Source organism: Syngnathus acus, chromosome 10 (genome assembly GCF_901709675.1).
Source record: "Syngnathus acus chromosome 10, fSynAcu1.2, whole genome shotgun sequence".
Taxonomy (NCBI): Eukaryota; Metazoa; Chordata; class Actinopteri; order Syngnathiformes; family Syngnathidae; genus Syngnathus; species Syngnathus acus.
This window is the reverse complement of record NC_051095.1, coordinates 28,368,877-28,387,875: the sequence shown is the minus strand read 5'-3', so window position 1 is coordinate 28,387,875 and position 18,999 is coordinate 28,368,877. Positions and strand designations below refer to the sequence as shown.

Genomic DNA, 18,999 nt, shown 5'->3' with positions numbered 1-18,999 from the left:
TTCTTTCTTAGCCCGTTCCTTCCACTGGGACTAGAATCCCAACTGTTTCATAGCTTGGAAAAACCAAAGCCGTATCTCATAGCCCGGACAAACCAAAGCCGTATCTCATAGCTAGGACAAACCAAAGCCGTATCTCATAGCTCGGACAAACCAAAGCCGTATCTCATAGCTCGGACAAACCAAAGCCGTATCAGCGCTTTTTTCGTTAACTTACTTGTCCCCTGGTTCGTTGCACTGCCGGGTCCCGTCAATCCACCTCTGTCAGACGAAGGCAGACCTAAGATGCTGGCCCAGTGAAGAATTTCCTTCCCAGGTCTTTCTTTACCAGGTCCTCCTAATGGACGCTGGCCCGTCGACGGTGTACAGCGCGTCGTCCTCCGTCGGCCAGATGGCGGGTATGAGGGTCCCGGGTTTCGGCACCAAAATGTTAGGGTAGTGTTCACTCTAACTTATTTTGCAAGAACCACACTGGAGACAAGTTAGTCGTTTCAGACACCTTCAGGCGGAGAGTTCACTCGTCGCTGTGCTTACAGCGATGGTCGAATGAAGTCTGAAGTCAGGCCTCATCAGGTGCATATTTATTGAGAAGAAACACAGTGGGGTTGAAAGTGGGGGTGTGAGAACCCAGGAAGGGGTGAAGACGCTCCCCTGCTGATCAAAGCATAGCAGGGGGCCTTTTACGACTTTGTGGAAACAAAGCAACTTTGATTGCTTCCTCTGCAGCTAGTCAATCAGGTGAAAATATCTTAGCACTTTGGTCTACTACTTTGGTAAGACAGGACAAGCTAGGTAAATTATTACAGGTTACATTCCAACATAATCATACGATGAAGATGTTCTGCAAACCCTAACAGTGTCAAAGTGTAATGTTGAAAGGTTTTGTATCAGCAACTTCTATGTTATTTTTGTGTTATTACTTTGGAAGGGCGGCTCGGTGGAGCACTGGGTAGCACGTCCGCCTCACAGTTAGGAGGGTGCGGGTTCGATTCCACCTCCGGCCCTCCCTGTGTGGAGTTTGCATGTTCTCCCCGGGCCCGCGTGGGTTTTCTCCGGGCACTCCGGTTTCCTCCCACAACCCAAAAACATGCTTGGTAGGCCGATTGAGCACTCCAAATTGTCCCTAGGTGTGAGTGCGAGTGCGTATGGTTGTTTGTTTCTGTGTGCCCTGCGATTGGCTGGCAACCGGTTCAGGGTGTCCCCCGCCGACTGCCCGATGACGGCTGGGATAGGCTCCAGCACGCCCGCGACCCCCGTGGGGACTAAGCGGTACAGAAAATGGATCGATGGATGGATGGATGGATTACTTTGGAAGCGAATGTGAGCGATAAACACCTGCCGGCCAGTCCCTCTGCCATGCGGAGGGATTGACCGTTCTATGTTCTAAACTAGTGTGTCTACCGGGTTTTTCCATGTATAATGCGCAAAATTTAACTAATTTATTGTCCTAAAATCTGGGGTGCGCATTATACATGGGTACAATTATTATTTTTTTTTGACACGTCAGCTATATAAAGAGCGAGAGTTCCGTTCTCTACCTAAATGCGTATTACAGGTAATATTTTATTTCACAACACTTTGCCTTGTTCCTTTCTTCTCTGCTGTTCACTTCAAACACGCTCCATACGAACACAATGCTCTCGTATCAGACGCTTGCTCGATCACCTGCTCGTTTGCTGTCACAATGTACCCTACACAAATCCGAAACATTTCTTCGCTATCGAGTTTGCTAGCGCATGCGCAGTGATACTGACCGGCAGAATAACAACCGGTTGTTCCCAAAGATGATCTTTTTTCTGAAATAATTTTACGTTTACGTACTTAAGTAGTCGTCAAAATTTGGATGCGTATTATACATGGGTACATGCTTTTTTCCAGCATCGACATGCCATTTTTAGGGTGCGTATTATACATGGGGGCGCATTATACATGGAAAAAAACGGTATGTGTTTCCGACAAGTACGTGTTTTGAATGTACCCAGGTGGATTCTTAGTAGATTGAATCTGTAAAAATTCGCCTGGACGGTCGGAACGACATTTGTGGGAAGCTGTGCCTTTCCCATATCCCAAGCGAGGAGAGCAAGCTGAGTTGGAACGCCTTAAATGGGGTGGCTACTCTGACCTGATGACTTCAGCAACGCAACTCGAGACGTCACATGGCCCACCAAGACCATGGGTTGTCCTCGTTTTGAGACAGGGTGATACCCTGTCGCACCATCTGGCCTCTGGTTCACATGGCTTGGAGCCACCTGGACGGATCACGATGCTTCACGTCCCACTGGCGGTGTGGGCGATGTGTGGCTGTTGGCCTGGCTCGTCGTCCTGTGTCCGAAGACTTCTACACCCGAGTAGAGGGACCCGATGCTGCTCCTCTCGTGGCTGTGCGACCCTCCCCTCGGCGCGGAGGACTTTGCCTTGGACATTGGTCCAGTGACGGCTTCTTCTTCAAGCCATCGCTGAGGGGGACGACAACGTCGACGACAACGTCGACGACCACGTCGACGACGTCGACGACCACGTCGACGACGTCGACGACAACGTCGACGACAACGTCCGCTGAGACAGCATTAAAATATCAGCTGGAAAATCCACTGAGACAGCAATACTAAAATATCAGATGAGGTCATGCATTCCTAGCACACCAGACATTCCACACATTCCAATGTCATGCATTGCTCTCCGATGAGGTAATGCCAGAGGAGCTGACGAGCCTCTAAAAGCTTGGCTTCGGACGAGAAAAGGGCTCTTCCTGGTCAGGGCGATGGCCCTGACGCTACCCGGAGTAAAGAACGCCATTTAGACGAAGATGGATTTTTCATTCTTTTTGAGATTGGACCAAAATCTACTAAAATGAATTTCCAGAGTCTTCGTATTGGACTTTGTCAAATTTTAAGCTTCGAATTGGACTTTGTCAAAGTTTAAGCTTCGGGGAAGGCAGAGGAGACAGCCGCTTCTGGCAGCAAGGGGAGGCAGACCTTTCCTCCTTTTAAACCAAATTCGGATTTTGAAACAAAGGAGAACTGATCACTCGACTTGTTCAACCAAATAGAATTTATACCTTTTGTCTCCTCTTTTGCTCTGAGATTGGTGAGTGGAATTATTGTTGTTTGTTCGGCTTGTAATTCTTTTTCTTGCTTATTCATTAAATTTCTTCTTAATCCTTAATTCGGTTATCGAGTATTTCGTATTAACTGTGTTGAGCATGGTTTTATATGCAGTCATTAGAATTTCCTTTATTTCCCTATCATAGTCATTCTTTAAATCGTTCAATTCTTTTTAAAGTGAAGACAGCTTTAATCCTAAACATCAGGTATTGTCAGATCTGGTTCGAAATAGTTATCTTAAACTCAGCTAGGGTGAGTGCGCGCCAGTGTAAATTAACGATTCCCTGAAGTCTTAACATAGACATCTAAATATGTCCGAGATTTAACAAAAGCCCCAAATCACAGAAGAGAGCCACCAGTAGGGCGCGGTCATTCTGACACCGTGTCTCTACCTTAGTTACCCTACACGAGCGTCGCTTGACTTTAAAGGGATTGGCGTCGATAAAAAGATTAGATTGATTCCTTCAGAATTAATTTAATAAAGGTGGTTAGCAACTCGTACGAGTCTCTTCACCCTCGTTTATTTAACTCTTGTCTCCCCGTGAGAGCTGCGTTACAGCGGCGTGGAGACGGAAAAGAGTTTGGCCCTTTAAATGGAGAAGTCGGGTCACTTACCCGATAAGTGTGGATTTGACACAGATACATTGTAAGACCGAAGCTGCGGGCCGTATGAAATCTGACCGGGGGCCGGGTTTGGCCCGTGGGCCGGACTTTGGACATGTCTGCGGTAAACTGATGTGCCAGGCTTATCTGATTTCCAGCTTTGATCTGTAGTCATCCTCCTTCATTGAGCACCCTTTGATCTGTCGTCGTCCTCCTTCATTGAGCACGCTTTGATCTGTCATCGTCCTCCATTGACCACTTGCGAGCAGAATGACGGCGCAGATGATCACTTCTTCATCCAACGCAGTCGAGTTCGACTCATCCAACGCAGGCGAGTTTGACTCTCATCCAACACAGTCGAGTTTGACTCTCACTACACCTGGGCAAAATACGGCCCTTTGTGTGTCTCTGTCCGGCCCACATGACGCCAATCATAAATTATATTTGATTACAACTTAATTTAAAGAAAACAACAGTGTCGTGTGTGCAATACAAGTGTGCTGCTTTTATTTTGAAAGGGGTTGCACTTCCGTGTAGCGTACGTGTATGTGAGCTGTGTGTGAAGGTGAACAGCGCGAAGTAATGCTGCCCTCAAAATGTGTGCTGACGCTAAGAAAAGGAAAGTTGACAAGGAGTGTTTTCAACAAGACATGGACTGCCAAGTATTTCTTTACACAAATGAAAGGTAAAGCCGTGTGCCTGATTTGTGGTACACAGGTCGCTGTGTTTAAAGAATATAATTTGAGTCGCCACTACACGACCAAGCATGAGGAAAAATACAGAAAACTGTCTTATAAAGAGCACGCAACAGAGGCTGATGCATTGCTAGCAAAACTGCAAGCCCAACAAGGACTTTTTATCAAACTTCACACCCACAGAGATTCAGCGGTCAGGACAAGTTTTGTCATTTCCCACAAAATTGCCAGAAAAAGTAAGCCGTTTACTGACGAATAGTTTATTAAGGGGTGCTTCTTGGACTCTGTTGCACTGATATGCCCGAAGAAAAAGAGCGCATTTGAGAATGTGTCACTCTCCCGACGTACTGTAACAAGGTGGGTTGAGGACACATTGATGTGTTTCTATAAATTTGTCATAATAATAAAGATAAGACAATAAAGAAGCTAAGAATAAATTGTACTGATTAATTATTTCTTTATTTGACCTATACACCACAATTTCACATAGAACAGCGAGGCCCGACCTGTCCCGGGGCATCAAGGAAGCGAAAAGGGCATTCTCCGGCAAGATTAACGCCCACTTCAAGGACAGCAGGGACGCACGGAGCCTATGGCAGGGCATTCAGACCATCATGGACTACAAGCCCGCGCCGCAGAGCTGTGAGGGCGACATCCGTCTGCTCAACGATCTGAACCGCTTCTTTGCTCGCTTCGACGCTCAGAACAGCACTTGCCCGCTGAAGACCCCTGCCCCTCCGCACGAGCAGCCCCTGTGCCTCTCTGCCGATAGCGTGAGGAGGGCGCTTGCCGCTATCAACACCCGTAAGGCGGCGGGCCCTGACAACATCCCGGGTCGAGCGCTGAAGGACTGCGCTGGGGAACTGATGGGTGTCTTCACGGACATCTTTAACATTTCCCTGCAGCAGGCCATCGTCCCTTCATGTTTCAAGGCTGCCACCATCGTACCTGTGCCGAAGAAACCTGCTCCGTCCTGCTTCAATGACTACCGCCCCGTGGCACTGACGCCCATCATCATGAAGTGCTTTGAGCGGCTTGTCATGGAGCACATCAGATCCATTCTCCCCCCACCATAGACCCCTTCCAGTTTGCGTACCGAGCCAAACGGTCCTCTGAGGATGCCATCTGCTCTGCCCTCCACTTAGCCCTCACCCACCTGGAGAGAAAGGACTCGTATGTGAGATTGCTGTTTGTGGACTTCAGTTCAGCATTCAACACCATTGTACCACAACGACTCATCTGCAAACTCGACAAGCTGGGCCTCAGTACCTACCTCTGCAACTGGGTACTGGACTTCCTCTGTCAGAGGCCTCAGGTGGTACGTTTGGCGACAAAATCTCCGCCAGCATCACGCTGAGCACGGGGGCCCCCCAAGGCTGCGTGCTCAGTCCGCTGCTCTTCACCCTACTGACGCATGACTGCACTGCTACTTACAGTAGCAACCGCGTGCTGAAATATGCCGACGACACGACTCTGGTGGGTCTCATCACCGGGGGCGACGAGACTCAGTACAGGTCGGAGGTCGACCTTCTGGCCACGTGGTGCAGGGACAACAACCTCCTGCTGAACGTCAACAAGACCAAGGAGATTGTTGTTGACTTCCGGAAGGGTCACACCCAACACCTGCCACTGACCATGGACGGTGCTGTGGTGGAGAGAGTGAGCAGCACCAGATTCCTGGGGGTGCACATCAGTGAGGACCTCTCCTGGTCCACCAACACCGCATCACTGGCGAAGAAAGCTCAGCGCCGCCTGTACGTCCTGCGGAAACTCAGGCGAGCAAGTGCTCCTCCGGCCGTCATGACTACATTCTACCGTGGCACCATTGAGAGCGTCCTCTCCAGTTGTATCGCTGTTTGGGGTGGTAGCTGCACTGAATACAACTTGAAGGCCCTGCAGCGCATAGTGAACACGGCTGGTAAGATTATTGGTGCTTCACTCCCCTCCCTGAAGGACATTTACACCTCCCATCTCACCCGCAAGGCGACCACGATTGTGAGTGATTTGTTTGATCTTCTGCCCTCTGGGAAGAGGTACAGGAGCCTGCGCTCCCGCACCACCAGACTCACCAACAGCTTCATACTCCAGGCTGTTAGGATCCTGAACTCTCTCCCCTCTTCTGCATAGCGTCCTGTACTTTTGCGCTATATTCTGACTGTCTGCTGTATCCACACTTGCTCCGTTTTTGCTCCTCTTATTTATTATGTTATTTGTTTATTTATTATTTATTCATCACTCTTATTTGTTCATTGTTTGTGCCTTCTTGTTTTTACTTTTTGTGTTGTTTACTTGTATGTAAATTGTGTACTATGTCTTGTCACCGTGGGATAGTGAGAACGTAATTTCGATGTGAAGAAATTGACAATAAAGCAGACTTTGACTTTGAAAAAAAAATAGCTTAATTTAAATATAAACAGAATAATTGTATTCTTCTCATTACCAGTACCAGCTATTTAAAATAAATAATTTAGTGCATTTCAAAATGGAAGAAAATTGAGAAGGTTTAAGTTATTGTTTGTGTGGCCCTCTGACACAACTCAGGTTTTTCACATGGCCCCTTGTAAAAATTAATTGCCCAACCCCGGACTACACCATAGTTTGTCACAGTAGAAAAATATGTTTTTTTTTTGTTTGTTTTTTTAAATATGGTTTTTAGATGGTAATCATGACACAAACATTCTTATGCTGTAGAAAATGTATGTAGTTGTAAATATATTAAAAATACAGAATTTCAGAATGGCGCAAAATTGCGTCATAGCAAGCGACACAGCACAGGCGAGTTGTAAACAAAGAGGTGTGTGAGTGACGGGCCATGGATTCAAAAGGCAAAAAGAGAAAGATTGCTGATGAGAACAGATGGTTTAAGAAAGAATGTACTCAACTATTTGCTTTCATTGCCAATGCTGAAGGATTGCCTGAATGTTTGATTTGCAATGAGAAGTTGTCAAATCTAACAAGAAGAGCAATTTGAGTGACATTCTCAGCTAAAGCATGCTAAATTTGTTGCCGATCACCCAGTTGGAACTGAGAGGAAAGGTGCAATTTGAGGAACGAAAAAACTGTTTCAAGAAGTGGATTGCATCTCCAAACTCTACTACTGCTGCAAGTTTTTTTGCAGCCCGGGTGATAATAAAGCGCGGAAAACCATTCACCGGTGGCGAGTACATGAAGGAGTCATTCGTTAAAATATCAGAGTGCCTATTTTCGGACTTCAAAAACAAAACCGATATCATTCAGAAAATTAAAGACATGCCTCTCTCCGCAAAAACAGTGAAGGAAATGGTAATTTGAATGGCAAACAATATCACCGATTAGCAAATCAAGGACATCAATTCAGCTCCAGCTTTCTCAATTGCCTGTGATGGATGAGTCGTGTGACGTGACCGATATCGAACAGACAGCTCTGCTATGCAGGTATGTGAACTCTAATGGGCCGCAAGAAGAAATTGATACCACTAAAAGGCCAAACACGGGGGGAGGACATCTGCGAGGCTGTGTTGCAGTGTTTAAATGACAGAGATACACACTGGCCATCTGATTTCAGTCGCTACAGACGGCGCACCGAGTATGAGAGGGTCGCAAACGTTTGTGACTTTACGACAGAAAGCATGGGATCGAAATTTGCTTGCATTCCATTGCATCAAGAGGCGCTGTGTGCTTAAACATTCCCACAGGAGTGTATGGAGGTAATGAACCTTGTCATCCATATTGTGAACAAAATAATCGCAAAAGCATTTAACCACCGCCAGTTCCGTGAATTGCTAGATGAAGTTGACAGCGAATATGCCGATCTCCTGCTGCACGAAAAAGTCTGCTGGCTATCCAGGGGCGATGTTTTGCGTCGCTTTGTTGCTTTGTATTTATATCCTACTTAATTATTTTAATAGTAGGCATATAGCTCATGTATTGACAGACTATGTTGCCTTATAAAAAGCTTTTAGATTTTTGCGGCTCCAGACAGGTATCGTTTTTGTTTTTTGGGGTCAATATGGCTCTTTGAACATTTTGGGTTGCCGACCCCTGCAGTAGACGTTTATTCTTCATTTGTCGCCGTCAAACTACAAACAGACATATAATCATGTAAAACATACACTCACAAAAAGCAATAAAAGAAATGTACGACAAACACACACAAACTTCAGTATCAACAATATGACAAGCAACAATTTCGTACCTCAATGGCTGCACAACACCAAAAAGGGAATGAGTCCAAATCTTTACAGACAGCAATGGAACGCAAACCTGCTATCTTCTTTGATGACCACTAAGCACCCTTCTGAACTACTTCATTGGTCTTGGATGCTGCTGATAAGTCACTGGCACTTCCCACTGCCGTTTGATATCTGCAGCACGTACATCCCCAACAGGAAGTGCCACAGCCAAACAAGTCCTCAGTGCCACAAATCAAGTAAAGAACACAAAACATGCATACAATAATAAAAATAATAATAATAATAATAACAATAACTAGAATTGCAATTCCTGAAGAAATTGCGTGTGAAGGTGAAGAAGAATGATGTTGAAACAAGTTGAATCGGTTGAAAAATGTAGAAATGAGAAGGGAAAAAGGAATTGGGTGTGAATTTCAAAATAAAAGATGTGAAGTTTTTGGGAAGTTGTGGAATAGGTAGAAAAATGATGAACAGTTGAAAGTTGGAATGGGTTGAATCGGTTGAAAAATGTAGAAATGAGAAGGGAAAAAGGAATTGGGTGTGAATTTCAAAATAAAAGATGTGAAGTTTTTGGTAAGTTGTGGAATAGGTAGAAAGATAATGAACAGTTGAAAGTTGGAATGGGTTGAATCGGTTGAAAAATGTAGAAATGAGAAGGGAAAAAGGAATTGGGTGTGAATTTCAAAATAAAAGATGTGAAGTTTTTGGGAAGTTGTGGAATAGGTAGAAAAATGATGAACAGTTGAAAGTTGGAATGGGTTGAATCGGTTGAAAAATGTAGAAATGAGAAGGGAAAACGGAATTGGGTGTGAATTTCAAAATAAAAGATGTGAAGTTTTTGGTAAGTTGTGGAATAGGTAGAAAGATAATGAACAGTTGAAAGTTGGAATGGGTTGAATGGGTTGAAAAATGTAGAAATGAGAAGGGAAAAAGGAATTGGGTGTGAATTTCAAAATAAAAGATGTGAAGTTTTTGGGAAGTTGTGGAATAGGTAGAAAAATGATGAACAGTTGAAAGTTGGAATGGGTTGAATCGGTTGAAAAATGTAGAAATGAGAAGGGAAAAAGGAATTGGGTGTGAATTTCAAAATAAAAGATGTGAAGTTTTTGGGAAGTTGTGGAATAGGTAGAAAAATGATGAACAGTTGAAAGTTGGAATGGGTTGAATCGGTTGAAAAATGTAGAAATGAGAAGGGAAAAAGGAATTGGGTATGAATTTCAAAATAAAAGATGTGAAGTTTTTGGGAAGTGTTGGAATAGGTAGAAAAATGATGAACAGTTGAAAGTTGGAATGGGTTGAATCGGTTGAAAAATGTAGAAATGAGAGGGAAAAAGGAATTGGGTGTGAATTTCAAAATAAAAGATGTGAAGTTTTTGGTAAGTGGGAAGTTGTGGAATAGGTAGAAAATGATGAACAGTTGAAAGTTGGAATGGGTTGAATCGGTTGAAAAATGTAGAAATGAGAAAGGAAAAAGGAATTGGGTGTGAATTTCAAAATAAAAGATGTGAAGTTTTTGGTAAGTGGGAAGTTGTGGAATAGGTAGAAAAATGATGCACAGTTGAAAGTTGGAATGGGTTGAATCGGTTGAAAAATGTAGAAATGAGAAGGGAAAAAGGAATTGGGTGTGAATTTCAAAATAAAAGATGTGAAGTTTTTGGTAAGTGGGAAGTTGTGGAATAGGTAGAAAAAGGATGAACAGTTGAAAGTTGGAATGGGTTGAATGGGTTGAAAAATGTAGAAATGAGAAGGGAAAAAGGAAATATTGGTGAATTGGGTGTGAATTTCAAAATAAAAGATGAAAACGTGAAAATTTTGAATTTGGCAAGTTTGGGAATGTCCCCAATGTGATTTGAATGTGTTGAATGATGTGAATTTCAAACTGGAACAACGTAAATGTGAAATGTTGAATCTGCCATTAAGAATGAATGGGGAAAAAATTGCCGGAAATTTGTGAATTTTGTGAAAACGGAAAATTTGTGGAACAAAAAAAATGTAAGCAGCCGTGTCATGAATATTTGGAATAAGTGAAAAGTGGAATGGAGTGAATCGGTTGAAGTATGTGGAAGTAGTTAAGCGTCAAAAAAGTGAGCGGAAGATGTAGAATAATAATAAAGGACAGGAATAACAATAGTGTGAAGGTTTCACCTTCACACTAATAATAATAAATCAAACAAATTAAATGACAAATATAATTTGGCAGTTAAAATGTTCATGTTCCAGCAATGTTTTCCCGGTTCTTACATCTTCATAGTTGGCTGTATTTGCCACCTTACGTCAATGAACATCGAAATACACTGGTGGTTTAGTTCAAATAAACAATTCAAGCATTCTTCACCAAGGTCGCCAGAAACCCCTAACATCTAAACTAGGGGTGTCCAAACTACGGCCCGCGGGCCAACTGCGGCCCGCGGCCCAGTTTTTATTGGCCCGCAGCAAATTCTGAAAACATAATTGAATGTGGCCCGCACAACAGCTTGAGCACTTCTGAGTTTCCACACTAGATGGAGCCCGCCACACAAAGCGCTTGACGTCCGATTAGCCCCCCCCCCGGAAGAGAAGCGAATGCGCAGCGTTTGATTTGACGTCACACTAGCCCCCCCCCCGGGAGAGAAGCGAACGCGCTGCGCTTGACGTCCGATTAGCCCCTCCCGGAAGAGAAGGGAACGCGCAGCGTTGGACGTCCCACTACCACCGCCCCCCCGCCCCCCGGAAGAGAAGAGAACGCGCAGCGTTGGACGTCCCACTAGCACCCCCCCCCCCAGATGAGCCACGCCCTCTGCTGTCCGTTCACCTCTCCAAAATGCTGTTCCAGGTTGTAGAGAGCATGTAGGCCACATCATGGACTGGGAAAAGGCCAGAGTCATCCGCACTGAAGACAACAAACATCAGTGTTAGATCAGGGAGGCCATTGAGATCCGCAAGCGGGGCCCGAGGACCATCAACAGGGACGAGGGAGCCTACATGCTCTCTACAACCTGGAACAGCATTTTGGAGAGGTGAACGGACAGCAGAGGGCGTGGCTCATCTGTCAAATCTGACAGGTGAGCCACGCCTTCATCCATCAGCTGATAAAGACGCATCACAATCACATCAGTGACACTCTGATGAAGGCGGAAGAACCCGCCGAAACATGTCAGGTAAATGAACCTAAAACAAATTGTTTGATATAGAAGAACCAGTGAAGTAGGTGTTTGTGAGGAAGTCCAGGACCCATGATGTCAGCTGCTGGCAGGCTCCAGCATGGTGCAGTTTGTTCCCCAGCAGTTCTGGCTGGATGGTGTTGAAGGCACTGGAGAAATCATAAAACATGATCCTCACAGTGCTTCCAGCCCGCTCCAGGTGGGCCAGGGACCTCTGCATGAGGAAGATGAAGGCGTCCTCAACCCCGATGCTCGGCCGGTAGGCGAACTGCAAGGGGTCGGCGGAGGAGTTCACCAGGGGGCGCAGGTGGTGGAGGACCAGCCTCTCCAGGGTCTTCGCCAGGTGGGATGTCAGGGCCACCGGCCGGTAGTGGTTGAAGTCACTGGGGCGAGATGACTTGGGCACCGGTACCACGCAGGACGTCTTCCACAGCTGTGGTACCCTGTACAGCCTCAGGCTCATGTTGAACATGTGCTCCACAATCCTGCACAGTTGCCCGGAGCAGGATCTGAGCAGCCTGGAGGTGATGCCATCTGGACCCGTCGCCTTCTTCACCTTGAGCCTGGCCAGTCCTCTCTCCACCTGGGCTGTGGAGAGCACCATGCTGGGTGGGGTGGGTTGCAGGGGGGATGGTTGGTGGGTTCGGTGGAGTTGAGAGTGGGCTGGGGGGTTTGGAGGGGAGGTAGCATGGGGCGGGGTTGAGGTGAGAGTCCTCGGAGCAGAAGAGGCTCCAGTCGGGGGAAAGTGCAGCAGGGCTGGGTGGGTGGGGGGAGGAGTGGATGGTTGTTCAAACCGGTTGAAGAACCGGTTCAGGTCATTCACCCACTCCTGATCCCTGTCCAGCGCAGGTCTGGAGTTGCTACGTCCTGAGATGGTGTTCAGGCTCCTCCAGACCCCGCTGACGTCGTCCCGCTGCAGCTGGTCTTCCATCCTCCTCCTGTAGTTGCTCTTCCCCTCCCTGATCTTCTTCCTCAAGTCCCTCTGCACCGTCTTCAGCAGGTCCCTGTCTCCTGATTTAAAGACCCTCCTTTTGTCCCTGAGCAGGTCTTTAATCTCAGGGGTGATCCAAGGTTTACTGTTTGCAAAAACTCTGACTGTTTTGGTGGGTATGGTGGAGTCTACACAAAAGTTAATGTAGTCTGTGACACAGCTGGTGAGACCGTCGATGTCGTCCCCGTAGTCCTCACAGAACACGTCCCACACCGTGGTCTCAAAACAGTCCTGAAGAGTCTCCAGAGATTCTTCAGACCAGATCTGTCTGGTGTGGGTGACTGCTGGTTGCCTGTGCACCAGAGGCTGATACAGGGGGAGAAGGTGGATCAGATCGTGATCAGATCTTCCAAGGGGGGGGAGGGGGGATGATGTATATGCCTCCTTAAGGTTGGCATAAAAAAGGTCCAGTGTTTTATTTCCTCTGGTGCTGCAGGTGACATATTGGATAACGTCTTTGAAAGTGGTCATCCAAACTGTTAATTTCATCCGATCCAGAGGCCTGAATCACTGTCAGTTTGACAGCCTTTTTAGAGAGAAAGACCACAAGTATGGCCTGCCTTACCACACTGAGGTAAGATGGTTAAGCCGAGGTGCTGTGCTGAGGCGTTTCTTTGATTTACGAGAGGAAATTGACCAGTTCATGGAAAAAAAGGGCAAACCAGTATTAGAATTTCAGTCCACAAAATTTATGCAGGACCTTGCATTTATGGTGGATGTTACAGAGCACTTGAATAACTTTAACAAAATGCTATAAGGGCGCAACAAAGTTGCCACGCAAATTACAACAGCATATGTGCTTTCAAGTTGAAGCTGTCATTGTGGGAGACGCAACTCGCAGGGAGTGATGCAGCTCACTCTCCTTGTCTGAAAGATGTGTGCGTGACTCAATATGCCGCAGGCATGAAGCGGTTCAAAGATAAAATAACGGGACTATTGCGGGAGTTTGAGCAACGCTTTCAGATTTTTGGCGAACTGGAGAAAGTTTTTTGCTCGCCATTCACCGCCTCTGATCTGCCCATCAACATCCAACTTGAAATAATAGACTCGCAGTGCTAGTCAGATTTGAAGGGTAAATTTGCCACAGCTGGGTTGGACACTTTTTATCAGTATCTTTTGCCGTTACCCCAATTTGACAGCCCTTGTTGCAAAACTGTTGTGTATGCTTGGAAGCACATATCTTTGTGAGCAAGTTTTCTCTGTAATGAGCATAAATAAAACAAAGCTGCGTTCAAGGCTCACGCACAAGCACTTAAATAACATCCTGAAATTGGCTGCCACTCAGGAGGTAACGTCTGATATTGATGAACTAGTGAAAGCTAAAAGATGCCAAGGTTCAGAGGAAAAATAAACGAGTAACCCCATTTAAAATGCTGCATGAGACACTGCAACCTGATATAGTTCTGTGAAAATGATTGTCTCCTGTGGAAATTTAAAGAAAGTGAAGTGTGGGATTTACTGTAATAATGTCAGTCACTTCGGTTCATAAGTTTGGTTTGTTAAAATTGCTCATGCGTTGCACAACTTTTATTTTTCTATCAATAAATAGTGTAGCTTACAAGGCAAGGAGTAATTCAACTCTCTTGAATAGTTTGTGGATATGACAAAGTAGGTATTTGATAACTGGAGGGGTTGTTTTATTTATTAATTAATATTTATTTAGTAATTTGTTCAATCCCAGATAGGCTGTGACTTAAAGTTAAATGGCTTTGTGGATACGTCAGGGGACAATCCCGCTTAATACAAAGGAGTGACCCTCACAATGACAAGTAGGAAATTAAGAGATGAAAGACACGGACATCCAAGTGTAAGCCATAATTGTTTTTCTGTGTTTGGGGCGAAGCTCCCCCTGTGTTTGAGGATGTCTTGTAAATCGTCAACATCATCAGGCACAGCCTCCACTTTGCAAACAATGGCATCTCCGGCAGCTGCTGCTTTGGCTGCCGCATCCGCAAACCTGTTTCCCACAACAATTGGATCATTTCCTTTTACATGTGCTTCACACTTGCAAATAGCCAATTCAGATGGGAGTTGGATGGCGGTCAGGAGGTCTATTAACAATTGTTTGTTTTACCTCCTTGCCTGTAGTTGTGATGAAACCCCGGAGTTGCCACTGTCTGCAAAATGTGTGGGCCGAAGTATACGCATACTGACTGTCTGTGTATATTCTTACGGCCTTCCCTGCATACAACATGCATGCCTGGGTGAGAGCAACAACCTCAGCCGCCTGCGCAGACATGTTTGATGCTAGTTGTCCAGTCGCAACAATATCCACTGTTGTAGTGACAGCATAGCCCACACAATTTTTCCCTCTATCATCCTTGAAAGCCGACCCATCTACAAAAACAACATCACCATTTGGCAGCGGTACGTCAACGATGTCCTGCCTTGGCTTGTATATTACGTCTGTTTCTGCCACACAATTGTGTTGCGCGCCATCATGTGGCGTAGGCACTAGTTGCTGGATTAAGGGCCGTACGTATTTTCCGTTTTCGCAAAATTCGCAAATTTACAACCAATTTTTCCCCATTCATTCTTAATGGCACATTCAACATTTCACATTTACGTCGTTCCAGTTTGAAATCTACATCATTCAGCACATTTGAATCACATTCGGAAAGATTCTCGACATTCCCAAAATTGCCATATTCAAAAATGTCACGTTTTCACGTTTAAATTTTCTACAAAATTTCACAAAATGTCATTTTTCCACCTTTAATTTCTACATTTTTCAACCGATTCAACCTATTCCAACTTTAAACTGTTTATCTTTTGCCTACCTATTCCACAACTTCACACTTACCATCCATCCATCCATCCATTTTCTGTACCGCTTAGTCCCCACGGGGGTCGCGGGTGTGCTGGAGCCTATCCCAGCGTCATCGGGCAGTAGGCGGGGGACACCCTGAATCGGTTGCCAGCCAATCGCAGGGCACACAGAGACAAACAACCATTCGCACTCGCACTCACACCTAGGGACAATTTAGAGTGCTCAATCAGCCTACCAAGCATGTTTTTGGGATGTGGGAGGAAACCGGAGTGCCCGGAGAAAACCCACGCGGGCCCGGGGAGAACATGCAAACTCCACACAGGGAGGGCCGGAGGTGGAATCGAACCCGCACCCTCCTAACTGTGAGGCGGACGTGCTACCCAGTGCGTCACCAAAATTACCAAAAATTCCAAATTTTCAAATTTGAAATTCAACCAAATTCTCCAAGATTTCATTTTTCTACTCTAATTTCTACATTTCTCTACCGATTCAACCTATTCCAACTTTCAACTCTTCATCTTTTGCCTACCTATTCCACAACTTCCCACTTACAAAAAAGTCCAAACTTTCAAATTTGAAATTCAACCAAATTCTCCAAAATGTCGTTTTTCTACTCTAATTTCTACATTTTTCTATCGATACAACCCATTCCAAATTTCAACTGTTCATCTTTTGCCTACCTATTCCACAACTTCCCACTTACCAAAAATTCCAAATTTTCAAATTTGAAATTCAACCAAATTCTCCACAATTTCATTTTTCTACTCTAATTTCTACATTTTTCAACCGATTCAACCCATTCCAACTTTCAACTCTTTATCTTTTGCCTACCTATTCCACAACTTCCCACTTACCAAAAATTCCAAACTTTCAAATTTGAAATTCAACCAAATTCTCCAAAAGTTAGTTTTTCTACTCTCATTTCTACATTTTTCATCCGATTCAACCCATTCCAACTTTCAATTGTTAATTTCTTGCCTACCTAACTCCACAACTTCCCACTTACCAAAATTTCGAAATTTTCAAATTTTGAAATTCAACCAAATTCTCCAAAACTTCGTTTTTCTACCCTAAATTCTACATTTCTCTACCGATTCAACCATTCCAATTTTCAAGTCTTCATCTTTTGCCTACCTATTTCACAACTTCCCACTTACCAAAAATTCCAAATTTTCAAATTTGAAATTCAACCAAAATTCCGTTTTTCTACTCTAATTTCTACATTTTTCTACCGATTCAACCCATTCCAGCTTTATTCACTTTGTTCACCTTATGCATACCATATTCACCCCTTTCACCCCCACTTCCACTATGCTTACACAATTCAACCCTTAACCCCCACTTCCAGTGTGGCGGACATCTTGGATTGACCTTGAAGTGCCCCAATGGACCCTGAATGAACTGGAAGTGATCCAAATCAAACCGGAAGTGACCCCAAATAAACCGGAAGTGACCTCAGCTAAACAGGAAGTACACTAAATTAAACCGGAAGTGCCCAAAACTAACCGGAAGTTACTTTATTTCAACAAGTAGTGCCCGAAATGAAACCAGAAGTGACCTAAATATAACATTTGCTCTAACTTTTACAGTTTTTGTCCGATTCAACCCGTTTCAACTTTTGAACTCCAAAGTGAACCTCTTCAACCTGTAGTTTTTATTTTGTTCCAAATTTCAAACATTTTTGGCGTAATTGTTTTTTTAAATTCCCATTCATTCTCTATGAGGCATTCAACATTTGCTCTAACTTCTACATTTTTTAACCGATTCAACCGGTTCCAACTTTTAACTGTCCATCTTTTTCCTACCTATTCCACAACTTTCCACTTACCAAAAGTTCAAAATTTTCAATTTTGAAATTTACGCCAAATTCTCCAAAATTTCGTACCTCACCTGGGTCAGCTACTTCTGGATTTTCCACAAGCACTGGTGATGCTCCCATTACTTTATTCCATGACAGCCCGGGTCCTTGGCCCCGAAGCGTCATTCTATGTGCATTTATACCGGACTCCACAGATTGTGGCGCATCTGCATTATCATAGTTTGGTGGTGGTAGTGTTGGATAAAGTTGTTCTTGTCTAGGCATGAGTGTTACATTGTCGTCTTGCAAAGTCTGTTTTTCTTTCTCTGTCGTGTTTGTATTTTGCCCAATACACTGTAATATTTGCTCGCGTTTTACTCTAATCACCCGCTTGCGCACCTTTATTTGTGTTTCGTCATCTTCTGCACGAGCAATGTTGATTCCAAGCTTGCTCTCTCCCTCCCTTTTGCGCGCTTCCTCGTGCCACACAATTGCCCGTCGCAATTGTTTTCCTGGCTCATGTTGAGTTCGCTTCTTTTGGCGGTCATGAATCGAAAGATTCCGCAATAATTCTCCTGTTTCTTTTACCCCCGTCATACTGGGTTCAAATTTATAGTGTTTTTCCCATTTTTTCAGATATCTAGGAACTTGTGTTCCTTTCCTTTTCTCTCGTCGGGCGATTTTGACCTTGGTCTGTCACCCCGCTTACTCTTCCCTTTCTTCATTATTTTCTTGAGGTTAGTAATTACAGAAGGTGGGTTCTGTTGGAGAAATGCTACGTGCCTGCTCACGATCCCTGATGTCAAGCTTCTACCTTCTGACCTATTGTCATCAGGAGGACATCAGCTGGGTGGCCAAGATTCACAAATTGTGAACAGTTTTAGATCTCCTTCAAATACCCAGACAATTCCAACAACGCAGCAGTTAGTCATACAAGCAGCAACCATGCACTCTCACAAATCCAGCATAGCGTATACATCTATCAGCATAGCAACTATTCAACCAAAACCAACACGTGTCAATTATCTTAGGCCTCTCTCTTAGTTCAGGAAGTAGTTTGCCTGAACCACACCGTAAAAACGACCAGTTATACGCTATATCACCTGTAGCCCTGACTGTTGATCCAACGCTTTCTTTAGCCGTCGAGTCTCACAGATAACTGCCAACTAACCAGTTATATGCAGATGCTCCTTCATCTGCATTCCTGTCTGTTGACCTAACAATTTCTTTATCTGTCAAATCTCACAGATAACTCTTACTACTCAGTTATATGCATATGTTACTTCATCTGCATTCCTGTCTGTTGACCTTACAATTTCTTTTAACTGCTAAGTCTCATAGATAACTGTTACGGTGCCTAGGTACCAAAAATCAAAGGTTATCTTACCCTTGGGGCCCGTTCTGTCTCTTTCGGCTCGGATGGTGACTAGGACCTGACCTGGCCCAAGGAGACTAGCCTCACAACTGAGGACTTTTCGTATTTGCCTGCAGTGCACAGACTTGTAGTTGCCCTTGCTCCTCCCGTGGCCGATCCCGTCACCACATCCGGCTCGAAGGACCAATTTAAAAATTTTCCTCAGAATTTTCAACTTGAAGTGTTTTGTCAAGAGGATTTTGTTTGATTAAAGATTAAAGATTAAAGTCCCAATGATTGTCACACACACATCTGGGTGTGGTGAAATTTGTCCTCTGCATTTAACCCATCCCCATGTGATTTTAATCCATCCCC

General features: G+C 44.7%; 1 long non-coding RNA gene across 1 annotated transcript; it reads right to left on the bottom strand.

Moving 5' to 3' along the window:
* Positions 1–16,547: 16,547 nt before the first annotated feature.
* LOC119129539 lies at positions 16,548–16,961 on the bottom strand. The gene is made up of 2 exons (XR_005099236.1): positions 16,802–16,961; positions 16,548–16,763 (listed from the first exon to the last, which is right to left on the bottom strand). It is a non-coding gene; the product is annotated as an uncharacterized LOC119129539 (long non-coding RNA).
* Positions 16,962–18,999: the final 2,038 nt, after the last annotated feature.